Here is a 22,275-nt window from a genome sequence, read left to right on the forward strand (position 1 = left end):
GAAAATTTCTAAAACATTCCATATTTCTCAGAACAATGAAGTCTTCCAACATAATGACTAATAGTGAGAGAAGAAAATAGAGCAAGTTTGTGATGGCTGACATTTTTCAAAGTCCTTATTCACATATGGGTACAGAAACAAAGCCATACATGGTTCAGGTTTACCTGATAAGAAAAGGAACTTACCCCCCTGAGAGAGAATGACCCTTGGCAGGAGGAAGATAGACTGAAGAATTACCTGAATGCATATCTTCTCACATATTTCCATCCATTTACTTCATGGAGCTTTCCTGGGGTCCCATTGCTCACTAAGTCAGACCTCAGTCATCTCAGCAGAACCACTGGCACCCAGGACTCAAGTAACACCATTACTCTGCTCTTCCTGTGTAGAAATCACCAACTAAATGAAAAAGAAAACAAAGTGGATTTCAGGGTAAAGAACACACACACACACACAGAAACCACATGCTTTGGGGAGAAAGAAAACGTGTGTGTGTGTGTGTGTGTGTGTGTGTGTGTGTGTGTGTGTGTGTGTGTGTGTGTGTGTTTGTGTGTGTGTGTTGGTAGTGGTACTTAAACCCAGAACTTGGGAACTATCCTGTAGGTACTATCTTTTAGCTTCTTTGTTCACGGCCAGTGCTCTACCAGTTGAAACACACTCCACTTTTAGCTTTATAGTAATGAATTACAGACAAGAGTATCATAATATTTCCTGCCCAGGCTGGCTTTGAACCTTGATCCTTAGATCCTCCTGAGTAGCCAGAATTACAGGCATGATCATTAATGACCGGCATTTGTGACAGACTAAGGTATTAATTTCAAGCCCCAATACCAGCACAAAAAACAAAAGCAAAACCAAACTTTATACCATTTAAATATACTGATAGCATATTAAACCAACATAATGAAATGTGGAGATCTTGGTGAAGGATATCAGAGAATGATTATCATTATTAGCTTTTCTGCTTTAAAAAACCTAAAATTACTTTCATAAAATGTAAAATACAGAAACCCCTGGTACCAAGCTGTATGTTTCAAATAAGACACCTGTTGAGAACAAACTGAAAATGCAGAGAAAAACAAAGAATTTTAGAATTGATTGCTACACAAGAAATATACCTGATCATCTGTACCTTCAAACTCTTTCAAGTAGGCTACAGTAATGGTACAAAAACTACTTTTCTTCTCATTAATACTCCTCATTTAAAAAACAGGTCTACTTTATTCTCTTTAGGAATGCTATGAATATTTGACTCACTTTTCCCAAAATGACACATAAGAAAGTCAATCTTTCAACAAGTCCAAATTTTTTTTATCATAGCACCTAAATAAGTACATCCTGTATCTTCTTTGAGTTGGGAGTATCAGAACAACTTTTAACTTGTTCTTTTACCTTTGCGGTTGGAAAGGTGTATTTTCACAAAATAGGACAGGGAAACACTCAGTAGATCACCTGATTTAAAGGTAAGTGGCTAAGGCTACTGCACAACTATGTTTATGGCAGCATTTTTTTTTACCATAACTAAGATATGGAACCAACCCAGTTGCCCCTCAGTAGATGAACTGATCAAGAAAATGTAATATATATGTATATATATAGATATATATGCATATATCTATATATAATGGAATTCTATGCCTCCATCAGAAATAATAATATTGCCCCATTTGTTAGGAAATGGAAAGACTTGGAAAAATTATATTAAGTGATGTAAGTCAGGTGCTAAGGAACATAGGTCTCATGTTTTCCCTTATTTGCAATAGCTAATATTTATGTAGGATAAGCAGAAGAAGTCAAAAGCTATGCACATATGACCATGTAAGATGATGTTAAGCAAGATAGGTACACACGTGTTTTTTTTTCTTGGTATGGGTTTAAACGTATTTATAATGTAGTCTGTGGTTTTATTTCTTTGGCATGTTCTTCCCCCATAGTATAACCCCTGTTCTCAGTGTATTGATTCTGGTGCCCTGCATCTTATATATACATTTTTCTAATTTGGAGAGGGAAAGGGAAAAAACAAAATGCTTAAATAGGGATACAGGTTAACCCATTATAACAATGAGATGTACAAGACACTATGTTGAATACAAACTTTACAACTGTGGGCGTGGGAGAGGGGATGGAAGAGTTAGGTAGGTGGAGAGGGAAGGGATGGTAGGGGAAAAACAAAGGAGGGGGTAACAATGCTCGATAGGAAATGTAGTCATTTCCTTACTAATGTAACTGTAATCCCTGTGTACAATATCTTTACAATAAAAGTATATGGTAATAAAACGAAAACAATAAATGTAAGTGGTAACTTACTTAAGCGGCTGAGATCTGAAGAACATGGTTTAAAACCAGCTCAGGCAGGAAATAAAGAGACTAATCTCCAACTGAAAACCAAAAATCTCGAAGATGTGACTCAAGTGGGAAAGTGCTAACCTTGAATAAGCAAAAAACGGGGGTAGGGACAGAGGACAGCACCCAGGGCCTAACTTCAAACGTAATGACCACCACACATACACAATAAAATCTAGCTAACAACAATTCATATATACATCATCTGAACTGCCTAATTGGAAATATGCATAAGAATTTAAAAATATTTCTATTTTTAAGAAATACATTTTAATACGTTTTTATTGTAAAAAATACTGTATATAGGTGTTACAGTTACATGAGCAAGGTAATAAGTACATTTAATATCAAGCATTGTTGTCTCCTCCTTTGTTTTTCGCCTACCATCCCTTCCCTCCCACCTCTACAACTACACTCCTCCTCCCTCCACTACATAAATTGCAAAGTTTGTTTTTCAACATAGTGTCTTGAACATCTCATTGTTACAATGGGTCAACCTGAATCCCTATTTAAGCATTTTGTTTTTGCCCTCCTCCTCCCCAATTTAGAGAAGTGTATATAAAGATGCAAGGAACTGACATCAAATACAGTGAAAATAGGGGTTATGCCGTGGGGGAGGAACATACAAAGAAACAAAGAAATCACATGGTACATTATAAATACGTTAAAAACAATGACAAGGTAAAAAAAAAAAAAAAAAACAACCTGTGTCTCTATCTTGAGGTTCATTTGACTTAACACATCTTATCTGGTCATAAGAAATACATTTAAAACAAGAAATACATTAACACTTTTTTATATTTGCAAAATCCGTTATTACTTGGAAACATTACATAGTGTTTGAAAACTAAGCAAATAAAGGTTGATCCAAATATATATATACCTCTTTCAATTGCACACTTATAATTTTCCCTTGGATTTTAGGAACAAGATAGTGTTGTTTTCATCCTAAAGCAAACCAGATGACGCAACTAGTCACAAACACATCAAGATAACAAACAAGTAATGTGTAAGAACTATTTTTTTTGGAATCCTTGCAGAATGGTCTAATTTTTTATTTCATTGTAATTTCCCTTTCAGTACAATATGTAATTGGGAATTACAGATATCCAACCTGTAAGTTTAATGTTTGGTATTTTGTGTTTCTCTCTCTGTCTCTCTGTCTCCTGTCTCCCTGCCTCTCTCTTTCTCTCTCTCTCTCTTTAGAATTGCCCATAAATACTAAAGCATTATTTATATAGTTTTGTAATTACGTATATATATACATATATATGTTTCTGAATTGAAAAATTAATAATCTATGTTCAATAAGAGATCCAAATGAGTTTTGTTATGTATTTGATGACCAAAGACTTCACTTGTGCAAAAATATTTGGTATATTACATATATTTATACCCATCTAATTACTGCTGCTTATAAGTATTCTGTAGTTTTTCCCAACATTTTCAATCATGGTTAAAAATTGCACATATTTGCCAAACACCAGTGGGTCACGCCTATAATCCTAGCTACTCATGAGGCTGAGATAAAAAGTTTGCGGTTCAAAACCATCCCATGCAGGAAAGTTTCTTATCTGCAATTAACTCTTATCTGCAATTAACCACCTGAAAACCAGAAGTGGCACTATGGTTCAAATGGTAGGGCACCAGCCTTAAGCTGAATCACTGAGGAGCTGAATCGCTGAGGGACAGCGCCTAGGCCGAGTTCAAGCCCCATGATCATAAAAAAACAAAAACAAAAACAAAATTTTTTAACATGGTCTAAACACAAATAACTATTCTGGGAATATATTAGCTGGCATAATTAATTCTTCCTTAAGCAAAAGTATTTTGTGTTTGCATTTAGAAACCCTATTAGAGGATCGTTTTTGCCATAGCATCATTTTGGTGCAAGTGAAACTGTTTAGCCTAAAAAAAGAGGCTTTGTGGTCAAGTTATGAAAATTTGTTGTAAATCATCACTGAAACTGAAGAGTAATCTCTTTTTTGATGAAGTTCTTCACATGACTCAATGAAACGTTCATTCACAACCTTTCAACAAATCTAAACAGTCAGACTGTGCATCGTGGATATTGCTATTATGGAATGTAGTATGCAAGATGGAATGCCAGGAACCTGAGGGGAGGCTTCAGACTACAGCAACTCACTTGGGTTGAAATCATGTCCCTGAGGAATTGATGTTGAAGGCCTCACCACTAAGTTTCCAGGGTTATGCTGCAGGACAATCCCTTCCCCTCAACAGCTGTATAGTGAGGAAAAGCCTGTCTTATCAAGTCCTACCAATATATTTGTTTCTAGACTATGACTAAATATAACTAGATTAATCAAAGCCTAAAATCTGAAACATTCCAATATACTGGAATAAACATTTCTTTCCATCGTACATTTAGATATATGGAGAATTTAAAAAGATGTTCTGTGGCTGGATTATAGTTCAGTGAGAGTATTTGCCTAGCTAATGAAACATCCTGGGTTCAATCCTCATTAACTCCAAAGAAGAGACAAAATCAGATAGGTGGTAAATCCCAGAAAGTGGAAAGTAATTCAAGTAAAACTCCTGAAATGTGGAGAGACTCTCCTGGTATGCGTCAGGAAAGTTAGAAGAAGAAAGGCCACCCGCTGCACCTGCCATAGCTACCTAGTGTGTTAGAATTGGACCAATCAAACCTCAGGCAATCAACACTGAAGAAACAAAACCATAAAGGCTGTGGTTTGCTGCAGGGTATAGAGGGAGGTGGGAGGGAGAATTGGGAGAGGAAAACTGGGAATGCCAGCAGCAACATAAGTAAAATGGTCAGTGACATTATCTTGTGTAGGACTTGGAGAGATGCACATGAGACACAGGAGCAATTACGTTGACATACAGCTGCTGTACCAGTTAAAATGAACCTTTACAAGCTAACACCTCAGTTGATGGACATATACCTTCAGTCATAATGTATGTACGGATATATGCACATAGTTCTTAAGTGCACACACCTCAGATCCAAAAGTAGGAAGAAAGTAATACCACAGTGGATAAACAGTTCAACCTGAGCAATGTGTTGGTACCAGATAATAGACCAGAATGCTGATTCTTTCCCTCCCTTCCTTGCATTCTTTGGATATGGTTATAATGTTTATGGTTTGGAAGTGAACTAAAGACAACTGGTGCTGGGAAGAGGAGCCTTATTTTTTTATCATGGCAGCTTGCAATTTTTATAACGTAATTGGATTGAACACAATCAAAGTACCATAGTAACTGATCTCCTCTTCCTGTATGAATGAGCAAATATTAATGATTAAATATTAATGACAGCATCCTTAAACATATGCAAATGGACACTCCCTGGCTGTTTTGGCATCTTCCTCTCTGGAACTCTCACCATTCAAATATAACAGATTTGGTAAAATATTGTTAGGTTGCGTTTTACTTTCATTCAGTCATCCAGGGATTGTGGGATATGTTTTTTGTTTAATTGTTTGGGTTTTTTTTTCTTTTCTTGCTCCAGTGTCTACATTTTCAAAGAATTTATAGCTGAAGTTCAATAAGATGATGAGTACTTAGAACTGCCCCACTGATGAAAGTAAATATTCATGTGAATGTATACACAAAAGCACAAAAGCCTTAATCCTCCTTTTGGTTCCTCCATGGAGAAGGCTGTTGGGGACATACTTGCCTTGAAAGAGGGCATCTGGCCATGGTACCTGCACCTGGACTGACAGGGACCAAGAAGACAGAAGTCTAGGAGGTGAAAAACAATAGGCACTTGGGCAGGGAATTTTTGGAGCACCTAGAAGCTGTGTTCAAGCCCCAGCACTGGAAGAAGAAAGAGGTAAAGCAAAGGAAGGCGAAAAAAGAACTATTGTTTAAGTGCATTTATATATTAACTGTGCCTCATGGGTAAGGGTGATATGAATCTATTAACCCCAGAGGTAGCCCATTCTACCATCCTGTCTTCACAATAAACCTCTTCCCAGGTGCCAGAGAATTATACCCCTGCCAGGTGAATAGTTAGATGGTGTTCCTTTACTGTATTCTAGATTGTGGGGCATGGGAACTCTAACCTGCTGGGCTTAACCCCGACAGAGCACAGACGAGCATAGTACATGGAGAGAGCCATGCTGGGCAGCCCTGTTTCCAGTTAAGTGTGCACAACCCTTCTTCTTAATCCCCTATTAAGTCTTCTAGGTTCCCTGTCCCATACCTCCCCCCTATCAGCCCACCTCCTGCTACCACCCGCTGGACCATGGTCACCCCATGTTTCCTCTTCCCGCCACCATGCTATGTGTCCTACTCTCACTTTTTGGACTGTACTGCTTCTTGAGGCCAGATACTCACTCTGGGCTGCACACATTCTCCTGACAACCACTCTCACAGCCACAATGTTACCTCCACCCCCACTTTTCTGGCCCACCCTTTCCAGCCCCACAACTTCTGGCTCCAATGCTTTCCCTTCACTGCCTAGTCCAGCCCCTCCCGTGGGAACACATGTGTGGGGTGGGGAGGGATATACAAAGCAATAAATAAATCATCTTATAAAATGTTAGAAACAATAGCAAGAAAGAAAAACGATTTGAGTCTTTATCTTGGAGTTCATTTCCCTTAACATCAACTTATCTGACCGTTTCGGCTTCTCTCAGACATATACTAGGTATTACAAATAAGGGAATCCATGGGACCTATGTTTATTTGGGCCTGGCTTACTTCACTTAATATAATTTTTTCCAAGTCTTTCCCTGACCATACAAATGGGGCAATGTCATTCTTTATGATGGAGGCATAGAATTCCATTGTGTAAGGGGAAACAAAAAGGAGGTAAAAATGTTTGAAAAGAAATGTACTCATTATCTTGCCTATGTACTTGTAACCCCTCTGTACAGTATTTTCACAATAAAAAATAAAGTAAAATAAAAAAGACTTTCAGAGAAACTTCTCTGAAGAGGAAAGAAAGATGGCCAATAGACACATGAAGAAATGCTCAACTTCCCTAACCATAAATGAAATGTAAATCAAAACAACATTGACAATCCACCTCACCCTATTTAGAATGGATATAATCAAGAAATCTAATAACAATAGATGCTGGAGGGGATTTGGACAGAAAGAAACCCTACTACATTTTTGGTGGGAGTGTAAACTTGTTCAACCACTTTGGAAAGCAGTATGGAGTTTCCTCAAAAGACTCCACATAGAGTTCCCCTATGACCTAGCATTCCCACTTTGGGGCATTTACCCAAATGATCACAACCAAGACCATACAAAAGCTACCAGCACAACTGTATTTACTGCAACATTATGTACCATAGCTAAGATAATGTAACCAACCCAGATGCCCCTCAGTAGATAAATGGATAAATCCCTCATTTTGCATGCAGTTATCATCTTAAGGAAAGAGTCTGCTTCTACATCTTTCATTCTATATGACAAACCCTTATTTTTTGTTTCTCTGTTTGCTGAATAAATGTATTCCTGTGAATTGGATATTCACAGCAAATCTGGGTTTAAATTTCATTTTTTATATTTCAAATATAAACTTTGTTTTGACTAGTCATTTTCTAAAAATGAGTGATATTCATGAACACTAATATTTTGGTGGCTTTAAGTAAATTGAGATTGATGTGGTAGTTCTTGTGTTTAATTGACTTAACCATTAGATTATTCATTTATAAACATGTGCATTGCAGTTTTTATTTGTTATTTTTTGTCAGGTGTGGGGCTTGAACTATGGGCTTAGGAGCTATGCCTCAGCTCTTCAGAACAACTTGAGCACTCGATTGATTTAGCCACAGCGCCACTTCCAGTTTTCCAGTGGTCTATTGGAGATAAGACTCACAGACTCTCCTGCACAGGCTAGCTTTGATCTCAGCCTATTGAGTAGCTAGGATCACAGGCGTGAGCCACCTACCCCCGGCTTTCCTTTTCTTTGTATAAAAAATAGTTCCCAAGGATTTACTTCAAAGTGATAATGGGAGGGTTTGTCTTCCTGTTCCAAACTTTTTATTTATTCCAGGAAAAGTACTAGAAATACTTGATGTTTACTTGAGCAACATAAAAGATGGGAACATATTTCTATATTGAATGGATTTATTGATTAAAACATAGAAAAGAGTAAAATTATCAGGTTTCTTGCTTGGTACTACATAAATTACATATGAATGTAGTTCAAGACAGGACTCAGAAATAAATTCTTATTAATATTACTGAGATTAATATCACAATATAAGCAATATAGGTATTTCAAAAATTGGTCATTCAAAGCCTTAGATATCTAATGGATGAAGAATGTAATTCAATAATTTCTGGTTTGACAAATTCTTCTTTCCTGTTCTTAGCCCATTAATCCATTGATGTTGAATAGATTGCATCTGTTGAAATAGATTGTATCTGCAGCCATTTTGACTGTGCTACTACAGGAGTCTGGATGATGCTTGCCTTAAAATATTGTTCTAGCAAAAAATTGGTGTTACTTTCATACCAAATGGGCAGAACAAGCCGGAAAAACACCAGAAAAATGGGAATTCCGTGTATCTCAAATCCACTCATTATAATCAGGTGACAGAACAGTTAATGATTAATCCAGAGGAGAGTTACCAAAAAGCTCTACAAACATTATTGGTAAACATGGTGAATGATAAGATTGAAAACCTACAAAAGACGCGGTGTGAGGGTGATAAGGAGAAAGAGGAGGCAAACCAAAGATTAATATAGGAATCTCGTGAGCATGAGGAAGGTACTCAAAATTAATACAGGAATTGCATGAGCAGGCAGAGAACAGTAAAAGAGAAATAAAGCAATTGTGTGAGCAGGCTGAGAACAGTCAAAGAGAACTACAGGAAATGCATGAAGTGAGGAAGCTAATCAAAGAGCAATACAAGAATTGTGAGAGAGGGATGAGAATAGACGAAGATCAATAGAGGCATTCATGGAATACATAAACAGACACATGAAAGAAATCAGGGAGAACACAAAAGGAATGCTGAATGGATCCTGACAGAAAGAATGAGTTACCAAGGAAACAATAAAAAATCAACTAAATGATTTGAGAATAAATACTGAACACCAAATTAAGGAAGTAAAGAAGTTCATACAAGATCTAAAACAATGTTCCAACAAAGAATTTGAAGCCATCAAAGTCGACCGATTAGAAGGAACGAAATAAAAAACAAATTAGAAAATCTTGACAGTAAGTTAGACCATGCAGAAGATTGAATCTTGTAGATTGAAGATAGCCTAGATATTATAGAGAAAGAACATACAACTATCAAAGACAAATCCAAGACATATGATAGATCTATTCAATATTTGGAAGACACCATCAGAAGGCCTAATCTGATGATAATGGGTGTAGAGGAGCACCTAGAGACAGATGTTAACGGTTTAGGAAATTTGTTTAACAGTATGTTAGCAGAGAGCTTCCCAAACATGCAAAAAGATAGGCCTATTCAGATACAAGAAGCTTTTAGAACCCAAATAGACCAGGCCAGAATAAGACATCCCAGCCTGACATTATAATCCACACAGGATCAATGTAGACCTAGGAAAAGATCCTTAAACCTGTCAAGGAGAATAGATCAATCAATTATAAAGGGAAACCAATTAGAATCAACTCAGATTTCTAAGCACAGACAAATTAAATTCAGAAGAGCCTGGAATGATATGTGCCATGCCCTAAAGACAAATAACTATCAACCAAGGACACTGTACCCAGCTAAACACTCTTTCTTGATCGAAGGTCAAATAAAAATTTCCATAGCAAAGAAAAACTGAAACAATATATCTCCACCAATCCAGTCCTATAAAAGATACTTAATGATGTCCTATATATAGAAAACCAAAAAGACCACAACAAAGGCCAAGAAACTACACCCAAACTGAAAATTCAAAAAGCATAGGAAGAACCCAGTTGTCGCAGGCCCAAGAAGGTGGATAACCTGATATTAACTAACAAACACCTCTCCGTCTTATCTACCAACAATAACAGACTTAACTCAACAATTAAGTGACATAGACTCTCTATTTGGATTAAAAAGCAGAATCCTTTTATCTGCTGCTTTCAGGAGTCACACCTTGCCCATAAAAGCAAACACATCTTGAAAGTGAAAGGCTGAAACAAAATCTACCAACCAAACGGCCCCCATAAACAGGCCGGAGTTGCAATCCTAATATCAGAGAAAATAGACTCCAAATTAAAATTTGTCAGAAGAAATAAAGAAGGCCCCTACATACTAATTAAGAGATCTCTCCTTCAGGTGTACATTACAATTCTCAATATCTATTAGCTTATCAACGAAGCACCCAAATTTATCCGAGAAACACTACTTAGCATTAAATCTCACATAGATCCCAAGACAATAATTGTTGGGGACTTTAATAGAGCACTATACCCACTAGATAGATCAACTATGCCAAAACTCAAAAATAATACACAGATCTAAACAAATGCATAGATCAACTAGATTTAACACCCAGCAGCATTAGAATACACGTTTTTTTTTTTTCAGCAAAACACGGAACTTCTTCCAAAATAGAAAACATTTCAGGTCACAAAGCACACTTGTCGAAATTCAGAATCATTGAAGTTATACCTTGCATTCTCTCAGACCACAAGGGAAAAAAATATAATTCAACAACAAAAGCCATAAAAGAAAGTCCTGTACAAATGGGGGCGGAACAACATACTCTTGAATCACCAGTGGGTCATGGAAAAGGTTAGAAGGGAAATTCAAATGTTCATGATATTCAACAAATTTGGAACACACAAATTGCCAGATCCTCAGGGATAGAGCAAGGCAGTACTCAGAGGCCAGTTTATAGCTCTGAGTTCCTACAACAACAAATTGGAGAGATCTGAAAAGAACAATTTAATGAGACATCTGAATCTCCTTGAAAAAAAGGAGCAAGTTAAACCCCAATCCAGTAGATGGAAATAAATAATTAACACTAAATCAGAATTACATGAATTAGAATCCAAAAGAAACATAGAATCAACAAACAAATAGTTGGTTCTTCGAAAAAATTAACAAAATTGATATTCGCCTAGGAATTCTTATTAGAAATAGAAAAAAAAAACAAAATAAATAAACTCATAGTTGAGAATGGAAACATCACCATAGAAACAACCAATATTCAGAACATTATAAAGGAATATTTCTCAAACCTTTATGCTAATAAGTTTGAGAACTAGGCAGAAGTGAAACTTTTCCTAGCAAATATAGACATGTTGAAACTAAACCAAGATGAGTTAAACCATATTAGCAGGCCCATATCAAGGATGAAATAGAAACAGCAATAAGAGACCTCCCATCTAAAAAGGCCCAGGACCAGATGGATTTACAGCAGAATTTTACAAGGTCTTCAAAGCAGAGCTGACACCAATATTCCTCCAACTCCTCAATGAAATTGAAAGAGAAAGTTCACGACTGAATTAATTCTATAAAGCCATCATAACCCTCATTCCAAAACCAGGCAGGAACTCATCAAAAAAGAGAACTGTAGATCCATTTCTTTGATGTGCATTGATGCAAAACTTCTCAACAACATTTTGGCCAATCAACTTCAACAATTCATCCAAAAATTCATACACCACAATCAAAGAAGATTTATTTCAGGGATGCAAAGCTGGTTCAATATATGCAAACAAATTAATATAATTTATCACATTAACAAGAGCAAGGATAAGAACCACATAGTTATCTCAATACATGCAGAAAAAGCATTTGACAAGATCCAACACCCCTTTATGATGAAGGTTCTGGAAAAACTGGGAATCCTGGGAACATTCCTCAATACAATAATGGCTGTATATGACAAACCTATATCCAGCATTATACTCAGGAACGAGACAAGGATGTCCACTCTCTCCACTTCTCTTCAGTTGAGTATTAGAATGCCTAGCTTCAGCAACAAGAAAAGATGCGAATATAAAATGGATCCAAATAGGCAAAGATGAAGTAAAGCACTCCCTCTAGGCAGATGACATGATCATGTATTTCAAGAATCCCATGGACTCCACTCCTAAATTACTCAAGTTGATTCAAAACTTTAGCAAAATAGAAGGGTACAAAATTAACCTTCAAAAATCAATGGCTTTTCTGGATGCCAACAATGAGAAAAGCGAGGCTGAAATCAGGAAAGCAACTCCATTTGTAATATCCCCCCAAAAATGAAATACATGGGAATTAATTTAATCAAGGAAGTGAAGGACCTCTATGATGAAAACTTTTAAAACCTGAAAAAGGAAATCAAAATAGTATTTAGAAAGTTGAAAAATCTCCCATGATCCAGGATTGGAAGGATCCACATCGTGAAAATTGCAATACATCCCAAGGCTATCTATAAATTCAAAACGTTACCTATCAATATTCCAACCTCATTCTTCAAGGAAATAGAAGAGGAAATCCAAAAATTCTTATGGAACAATAAAAAAACCGAAATAGCAAAAAGTATCCTTAACAGAAAGAACAGTGCTGGAAGAATATCAATACTGAATTTGAAACCCTACTACCAAGCCATAGTAATCGAAACAGCCTGGTACTGACACAAGAACAAACTTCAGGACTAATAGAATTGAACTGAAAACCCAGAAATGAACCCACAGACCTATAGCCATCTAATCTTCGATTATGGAGCTAAAAAAATAGAATGGAAGAAAGACAACTTCTTCAGTAAATGGTGCTGGCAAAATTGGTTAAACACTTGTATAACATTAAAGGTAGATCCTTATATTTCACCCTGCACCAAAATCAACTCCAAATGGATCAAAGACCTTGGAGTTAAAGCAGACACTCTGAAATCATTACAGGATGGAATAGGAGAAATCCTTGTTCTCCTTGGCACAGGCCAAACTTGTCTTAAAAGAGACCCAGAAACTCAAAAAGCAAGGAAAGGATGGACAAATGGGATTGCATGAAAAGGCAGAGCTTCGGCATGGCAAAGGACATTGCTAGAAAGATCAATAGAAAGCCCATGGATTGGGAGAACATCTTCCCTAGCCATATAACGGACAAGGGTCTCATATCTAATATATACCTGGATATCAAAAACTTAAATCCCCAAACAACAAAGTCTCAAAGAAACAACTGCGCAATAAATAAGTGGGCTAAACTTAAAGAGAAACTTCTCTGAAGAGGAAAGAAGGATGGCCAATAGAAACATGAAGAAATGCTCAACCTCCCTATCCATAAAAGAAATGCAAATCAAAACGACATTGAGGTACCACCTCACTCCAGTTAGCAGGGCTATAATCAAGAACTCTAATAATAATAGATGCTGGAGGGGATGTGAACAGAAGGGAACCCTACTGTATTGTTGGTGGGAGTGTAAACTTTTTCAAACACTTTGGAAAGTAATATGGGGGTTCTTCTAATGACTCCACATAGAGCTCCCCTATGACCCAGAAATCCCACTTTGGGGCATTTATCCGATGGTCACAAACAAGACTATACTCCAGCTATTAGCACAAGTGTGTTTATTGCAGCATTATTTACCATAACTATGATATGGCACCAACCCAGAAATGGAAAGACTTGGGAAAGTTTTTATTAAGTGAATTAAGCCAGGCCCAAAGAAACATAGGTCCCATGGTTTCCCGCATATTCAATAACTAGTATATGTTTGAGACAAGGAGAAAAGGTCAGATAAGTTGATGTTAGGTGAAATGAACCCCAAGTAAAAGATTCAAATGTGTTTTCTTTCATGCAATTGTTTCTAACATATTTATACGTTGAATTTTTGTTACTTTGTATATCCCTCCCCCATGGTATAACCCCTGCTTTCATTGTATTTGATATTGGTATAATTTGTGGACGGGAAGGGCAAAAACAAATCCCAGCATTATTTATGATAATTAAGATATGGAACCACCCAGATACCCCTCAGTGGATGAATGTATCAAGAAAATGTGGTATATATACACAATGGAATTCTATGCCTCCATCAGAAAGAATGAAATTGCCCCATTTGTTTAGGAAATGGAAAGTCTTGGAAAAAACTATATTAAGTGAAGTAATTCAGGCACAAAGAAACATAGGTCCCATGGTTTCCCTTATTTGCAATAACTAGTATATGTCTGAGACAAACAGCAAAGGTCAGATAAGTTGATGTTAGGGGAAATGAACTCTATGTTAAAGACTCAATTTATTTTCTTTCTTAGTATTGTGTCTAACACATTTATAAGGTAATTCTTTGTTGCTTTGTATGTCCCCCCACCCCCCCGGCATAACCCCTTTTTTCATTGTATTTGATATTGGTATAATTTGTGGAGGGAAAGGGAAGAAATGATTCTTTATATAGCGATACAGGTGGATCCATTGCAGCAATGAGACGTACAAGATGTTATGTCAAAAATGAATTTTACAACTTTGGTTCAGGTGGGGGATGGGAAGAGATGGGAAGGGTGAACAGAGGAATAGGCAAAAATTCTTGATAAGAATGCACTCATTATGTTGCCCATGTAATTGTAACCACTCTGTACGATATTTTTACAATAAAAAAAACTTAAAGAAGAAACCTAATTCTAGAAAAACAAATCGCAAGAGAAGATCAAACCAACACCTGGCAAATCAACAAAGAGAGTTACCTATTAAGATCATAGGTCCTCCAAATGAAAGCCAAGTAATACTCCAAAAGAACAAGACAAATCAGAAAAATACAAGAAAAGTGATATCAAGGTAGTATAATTCATACAAAAAATAACCAGGCATTAGAGCAGACAATCAAGGACCTAGAAGATACATTTCAAAATACATTACAAATTCTGATCAAAAATGTGATTAATGAAGCAATACAAAACTTCTACCAGGAAATTTGAGAACAAAATGAGTCCAGCCAAATATTAGCAAAAAAATTCATGGGGAGACTACAAAAAAAAGATGAATTCTAAGAAGGCCAGGGAGTCGAAGAAAAAAAATAGATGTCTAGTTAAAAGATATGATTGAAGGTACAGATAAAATAAACCTCCCACCCAAAGATAAGATTTAAAGATAGTCCAAACAAAACCTCAAACAAAGCTTTAATAAAGGAAAAAGGCCCTAAAAATGACCAATTTGAAGACAGAGAAATCAAAAACAAAGCAGAAAGTCTGAAGAGCAAATAGATGATATAGAAGAAAATCTCAGGGATGAAGGGAATGAGGAGATAATCAATTAGAACCAATCCAAGAAATAAGAAACCATCTTGCAGGAACTTCAAGCATCAGTTAGAAGATCAAATTTGCAGAACATAGTTATCAAGAAGGGGAAGAGCAGGGTACCAAATGGATGGCAAACATATGACAGAATTCCAGGAAAGATCATTCCAAACATCCAAAAAGATAGGCTCATTCAGAGAAGAGAAACCTTTAGAACACCAGAGAATATCATAACAGAACAACCCACCACCACTTCATAATCTATTAGAGGATCATTAGAAATCAATGAAAGTATTCTTAAAGCTGTCATAGAAAAAAGATTATTATTTATAAAGGATATACTGTCAGAATAAATACAGATTTCTTAGATGATATGGTAAAAAGGAGAGGCTGGCATTTTATGACAAATATTAAAGGCAAATAACTGCCAACCGTGAATATGGTCCCAAGCCAAACTCTCCTTTACCTTTAAAGGATATATAAAAATATTATATGACAAAGAAAACTTGAAAAAATGTATCTCGACCAAATCAGCAGGATAGTAGTTCATGAAATGTATCCTACATAGAGAAGATCAAGAAGAACAGGAACTGGTTATATAAAATACTCCCTACCATAGAACAAGGTAAATATATTATAAGAAGATGAGGCACAGATCCTAAAAGCAGGTGTATTGATGGAGCCTGCCGGCAATCAAAGGGATTCCTGATTTAGGGGGTGAGGATGAGAAAAAAAAGACAGAAGGCAAAGGATGGGGTTGGGTGGTCTGCCGCTCAAGACTGCAGCACCGTTTATTTTTAACTTTCCCTAATATATACTGTTAGAAGTCAAGAAGCAGCATAAGGTTACTATAGTCCAGAGAAACAAGGAAAATTTCTGTAAAACAGAGTGCAGTAAAAAACAAGACAATGTCAACTGGTTGAAAGTAAAACAAACTCTGTAGACATAGCAAAGCAACCCCAGGCATCTGGTGTTTTTCAAGTAAGCCAGTTCCTTGTACATGCCTTCATTTGAACACAGGGGTCAAGATGACATTTGAGCTGTACTTTCAGATCCCAAACATGTATAACATAGCAGAACTCATCAGATATTTCATAATCTTAACTCTCAATATCAATGGACTAACTTTCCAATTAGAAGACAGATTAGATAAAATGAAAGAACAAGAGGCATCTATCTGGTATCTACAAGAGACACATTTTATTGACCAAAACAAACAAGTAATCCAACTGAAGGGCTGGAAGGAAAATTTTCAAACAGATGGACATCATAAACATGCCACAGTAGAATCACTACCATAAGCTAAAATAGAATTCAAATTAAAATTAGTAGGAAGAGATATTACATATTAGTAAAGGCAATTCTCCATTAGGAGGATATAACAAGTCTAAATATCAATGTCCCGACTCCTGGAGCACCCCACTTCATCAACCAAATACTACTTAACATAAAATCACATCTCAACACATCATTGTGATCCATGGATAGGGCAACCAGGAAAAACTCAACCAAGAAGCTGTAGATCTAAATAACTACATTGACCACCTATTCCTAACAGACAACTAAAGAATATACATTCAGTGTCAGAATATACATTCTTCACAGCAACTCATGGAAGACTCTTCAAAATAGAATATATCCTATGTCACACAGAAATTCTGTCCAAATTGAAAGAAAAATAAATTGACATCCCATATCCTGTCTGACCACAACAGAATAAATTTAGAATCAAAAAACTAAAGCAAAAAATAATTCTCAAACCCATGAAGACTGAACAGCACGTTGATGAATGACCAGTGGGACACTGAAGAGATTAGAATGGAAATCTGAAAGTTTCTGGAATTTAACAAAAATGAACACGCAAAATACCAGCACCTCTGGGACACGGTAAATGCAGTATTTAGAGAAAAATTTATAGCTCTGAGTGCCTACATCAAGCAATTAGGGAAATCTCAAACCAATATTTCAATTATGTACCTCAAGCTCCTTGAAAAGAGGACAAGCTCAAAGCAGTGGACAGAAAGAAATAAAAATAATAAATTGAAAATAACTAAAGACTAAAAAAACATAGAATCAACAAAAGAGTTGGTTCCTTGAATAAACAGACTTGACAAACTCTTACCAAATCAGACTAAGTAGAGAAATTATGTAGATGGAAAGATAATTAGAAAGCTCACAGATTGGGAGAAGATCTTTATTTGCTATGCAACAGGCAATGGCATCTAATCTCAAATATACTTAGAGGACCAAAAGTTAACACCACAAAAAAATATCCTCAAAGAAACAACAATCCTAATAGTAAGTTTGTTAAAGATTTGAAGAGAGACCTCTCTGAAGAAGAAAAATGAATGGCCAATAGACAAATCAAAGCAACATTGAGATTCCACCTCATCCCAGTTAGAATGACCGTTATGAAGAAAATTAATTATAACAGATGTTGGACTGGTGGGGATGTGGCCAAAAATGAACATTACTACACTATTGGGGGAAATGTAAACTTATTCAAATATTCTGTAAAGAAGTACAGACATTCCTCAAAAGTGCTCCCCTATGACCCGGCAATTCCACTCTGGGCATTTACCCAAATGACCACAAAGAAGCCAACTAAAACTACCATCACCACTATGTCCATTGTAGCATTATTTACAATAGGTAAGATATGGAACCAACCCCAATGCTCCTCAGTAGATGAATGGATCAAGAAAATGTCATATATATTCTAAACAAAATTCTATGCTTCTGTCACAAAGAATGACATTGCCCCATTTATAAGGAAATGGAAAGACTTAGTAAACACAATAAGTCAAACAAGCCAGACCAAAGGAATCATAGGCTACATGCTTTCACTCATTTGGAAAAACTAGAATATGTCTAGGATATTCTTAGAAAAGATCACAATAGCTCAATAGCTATATGCATATCACCATATAAAATGATGCTTATCGAAATGAGCTCCAAGAAATGATTACAAGATGATTTATAGTGAGCTGTTATTAGTTATTTTTATTTACTTTCTCCCCTTTGGTTTATTCCCTGTAGTCACCATTTTTGATTTCCGTACCTTTTGTCTTATACATAAATTAATCAGATTTTGGGAAGGGAAGAGAAATCACAGAAATGGTGCGGCAAAGATTAACCAAAGCAACAGTAATATACAGTAGACACTATGTTAGAAATGAATTTTACAAAATTGGGGGAGTGGGATGTCAAGATTGGAGAAAGCAGGAGAAAATGAGAAAGGTGTAACACAGTTCAAAAAAAAATATAGTCATTACTTATGTAACTGTAACCCACCTCTGTAAATCAACTTCATAATAAAAAAAAACAAAAAACAATAAAAGAACTCACCCAAATATATAAAATTGGAGACAAAAAATGAGACATCACAACAGAAATAAGGACAACTTAGAATCTTCAAAGAAAGCACTTTGAAAACCTTATGCGAATCACCTGGAGTATCCTGGAGAAATTGATGATTTCCTATACTCAAAGTGAACAAAGAAGTAATGCATAAGAAGTAATGAAAATGAAATGTCAATAAACAATTCCCATACCAGAAAAATATGGGGCTCAATGGATTTACCATGAAATTAAGGCCTGCAAAGAACTTACAATACTCAGATCAAACTCTTCAATGGAATAGAAAGGGAAAGGGAATTATCAAACACATTCTTTGAAGCTAGAATTAAACTATTCCCCAAAGGGTAGGAAGGGGAAACAAAGGAGGAAGCAACAATGCTTGATAAGAAATGTACTCATTATCTTGCCCATGTAATTGTAACTGCTCTATATGATATTTGCATAATTTAAAAAATTAAAAAAAAAATCTATTCCCCAAATCATATAGTGACTCCTCAAAGAAAGAGAACTATAACCCCAACTCTTTGATAAGCATTGATGCAGAATTTCTAAATAAAATTCTTACCAACCAATTTTAATAACTAACAAAAAATATGCTATGATGAAGCAGGATTGATCCTAGTATACAATTGGATTCAATATACTTGTCAATAAAAATAATACAAACCATCAGCAGAAGCAGGGACAAGAAACACATGATCATCAACATAGATGAAGAAATAGCTTTTAGCAAATTCCAATACCCCTTTATGATTAAAAGGTCTGAGAAGCTAGGAATGCATGGAACTTTCCTCAATATAATAAAGAGTGTGTATATGACAAAGAGATATTTAGCATGTACCTAACGGTGGAAGCATGAAATCATTAAAATTAGGAATGAGCCAAGGATGTCATACTCTCTACTACTCTTCAATATAGTAGTGGACTTTCTAGCAAGAGCAATAGACAAGAGAAAAACATAAAGGGGACCCACATAGGGAAGAAGTAAATCTATCCCTTTTTATAGATGAAATGATCCTGTATTTAAAGGACCGTATAACTTTCTCTCTCAAGTTAGTAAAGGTGATACCAATCTTCAGCAATATAGCAGGGTATAAAACCCACAAGAATCAGTAGGTTTCCTGTGTTGCAAACAATGGGAAGATCCATGCTGAAATCCAAGAAACAACCTCATATGTATTAGCTCAAAATCATATCATATTAAACAAAACAAAATAACATCAACAATACTAGGAATTAACTAAACTAAAAATGTGAATGACCTCTGCTGTTAAAACTTTAAAAATCTAAGAAGGGAAATTGGAGGAGATTCAAGGAAATGGAAAGTCTTTCAATGCTCCTAGATGGAAGAATTAACATTGTGAAAATTGCAATACTGCCCCCAAACAATTGACAAAGCAATATCCATGAAAATCTCAACAATATTCTTCAATTCAGTAGAGAAAGCAATCAAAATTCAATATGGAATTGCAAAATTACAGATGAAACAGAAGGCTCAGAGATGAACTCATGGTCTATAAATGAACTCATGACTATAGTCATCTTTCACACACACACACACACACACACACACACACACACACACACACACACACACACAATGGAATTCAGTGGAATTCACCCATCAGAAAGGATTATTTTTCACCAGTCTTGAGGAAAATGAAAGGCTTGGGAAAATTATATTAAGAGAAAGGAAGGCAAACTCATAGAAATTTAGGTTTCATGGATTCATTCATTTCTGGTAGCTAGAAGGTGCCTACAAATCTTCAAGTAAACAAGACAGATTGTACCTCACCCCAGATAGAATGGCCATTATCAACAAAACTAACAATAGCAATTACTGGCGTAAATGTAGCCAATAGGGACCTTTATTATGCTGTTGGTGGGAAATTAAACTTGTTCAACCACTCTGGAATGCATTATGGAGATTCGTCAAAAGACTAAGCATAGATCTCCCTTATGCCCCAGTAATTCCCCCCATGGTCAGTAATCCAATAAATAATAAAAACGCTCACACTAAAGCTATAGCATAAGCATGTTCAGGGCTCAGGTCCCAAGTTCAAAGACTGGAAAAAAAGGTCACCACTGCTGGTATTTGTTTCCACAAATATGAATCTTTTGACATAAGATACCAAATCATTCTATTTGCAGTAGCTAGGATAGGACTTAAATGAATGGGTGATAAAATGGCTTCTTTGTTGAATGTTAGGAAAAAATGTAGGCAGTCCACGAAAAGAGGGATTTTGTTTTTGTTGTTGTTGGTCAAGGTGCTTGAAGTCTGGGATTAGGCTCTGTCCCTGAGCTCTTCAACTCATGGTGAGTGTTCTACCACTTGAGCCATAGTGGCACTTCTGGTTTTCTGGTTGTTAAATGGAGATAATAGTCTCAGGGACTTTCCTGCCCAGGCTGGATTTGAACAGCAGTCCTCAGATCTCAGCTTCCTGAGTAGCTTGGATTACAGCTGTGAGCCACTGGCACCAGGCTAAAAATTGTTTTTGTTTTTTTTATAAAAGTAGAAAATCCACCTCCTCATCTGGGTCTAAAGCTCAGATATCACTATTAGAGCACTTCACACTCAGCTCATTTCATCACACATTTGTAAATTTTCTCTTTTCTTTCATGTGTGCATACTGCAGTCAATATCATCTCAGCTGTGAGTCTAGACCAATTGTATGGTAACTGCTAGTACCTAAATGAACAGCTGTTACATCAAAACAAATGAAACCCTCAACTGGAATAATTATTTGTCTCTTTTTATTACAAGTCATTTTTTCCTAATGTGATATTGGACCTCCTAACAGAGTAATAACATTTTCTTTGTCTTCAGCAATTGGTCTTCTCCCACATGTGACCAAATATTTAAGAATTCAAAGATTACCATGATAATTCATTAACCTGTCCTCTAAGAAAATGTCTGGAAAATTTCTGGAATTTGGTCTGCTGTCTTATTCTTACATGCACGGGCTTTCTATGATTTATTTGTTCTACATGTAATTCTACTTTCCAAACTTTGACCAATTTTAATCTGTCTGATTAGTCATTCTGACCCTCTCTTTAGAGTTTCATTTCAGTCTGACTCATAAAAAATATAATAGTTATCAGCTAAATGACTCTCAGCTTCTGTTTTCTGCCTGTCTTCATGTAGGATGTGAGAGCAGTCCTGACTGGCTGTGCTTTCTGGAGTTTTTTTGTTTGTTTGTTTTGTTTTGTTTTTTAGAGGTCTAGCATTACTATTCAAGGTAGTAGCTTCTCTGGGCCCCAGTGATCCCCTGGCCTAGCGTCAATGGGATTTTCCCCTAAAGATACAAACAATACCTGACTAAATTCCTTCTTTAGTTGTTTCAAAAAGAGGCAATCTGGCATCCTTGCAAAGCCATGAATAATCCTCTGTAACCACTTACAAAAATGGTCTATCAAGATGGCTTTTCAAGGTCGACTGTGAAAAATGTTCATTTCCAAGTCAA

This window comes from Dipodomys spectabilis, unplaced genomic scaffold, assembly GCF_019054845.1.
Source record: "Dipodomys spectabilis isolate Male_0828 unplaced genomic scaffold, ASM1905484v1 ptg000524l, whole genome shotgun sequence".
Taxonomy (NCBI): domain Eukaryota; kingdom Metazoa; phylum Chordata; class Mammalia; order Rodentia; family Heteromyidae; genus Dipodomys; species Dipodomys spectabilis.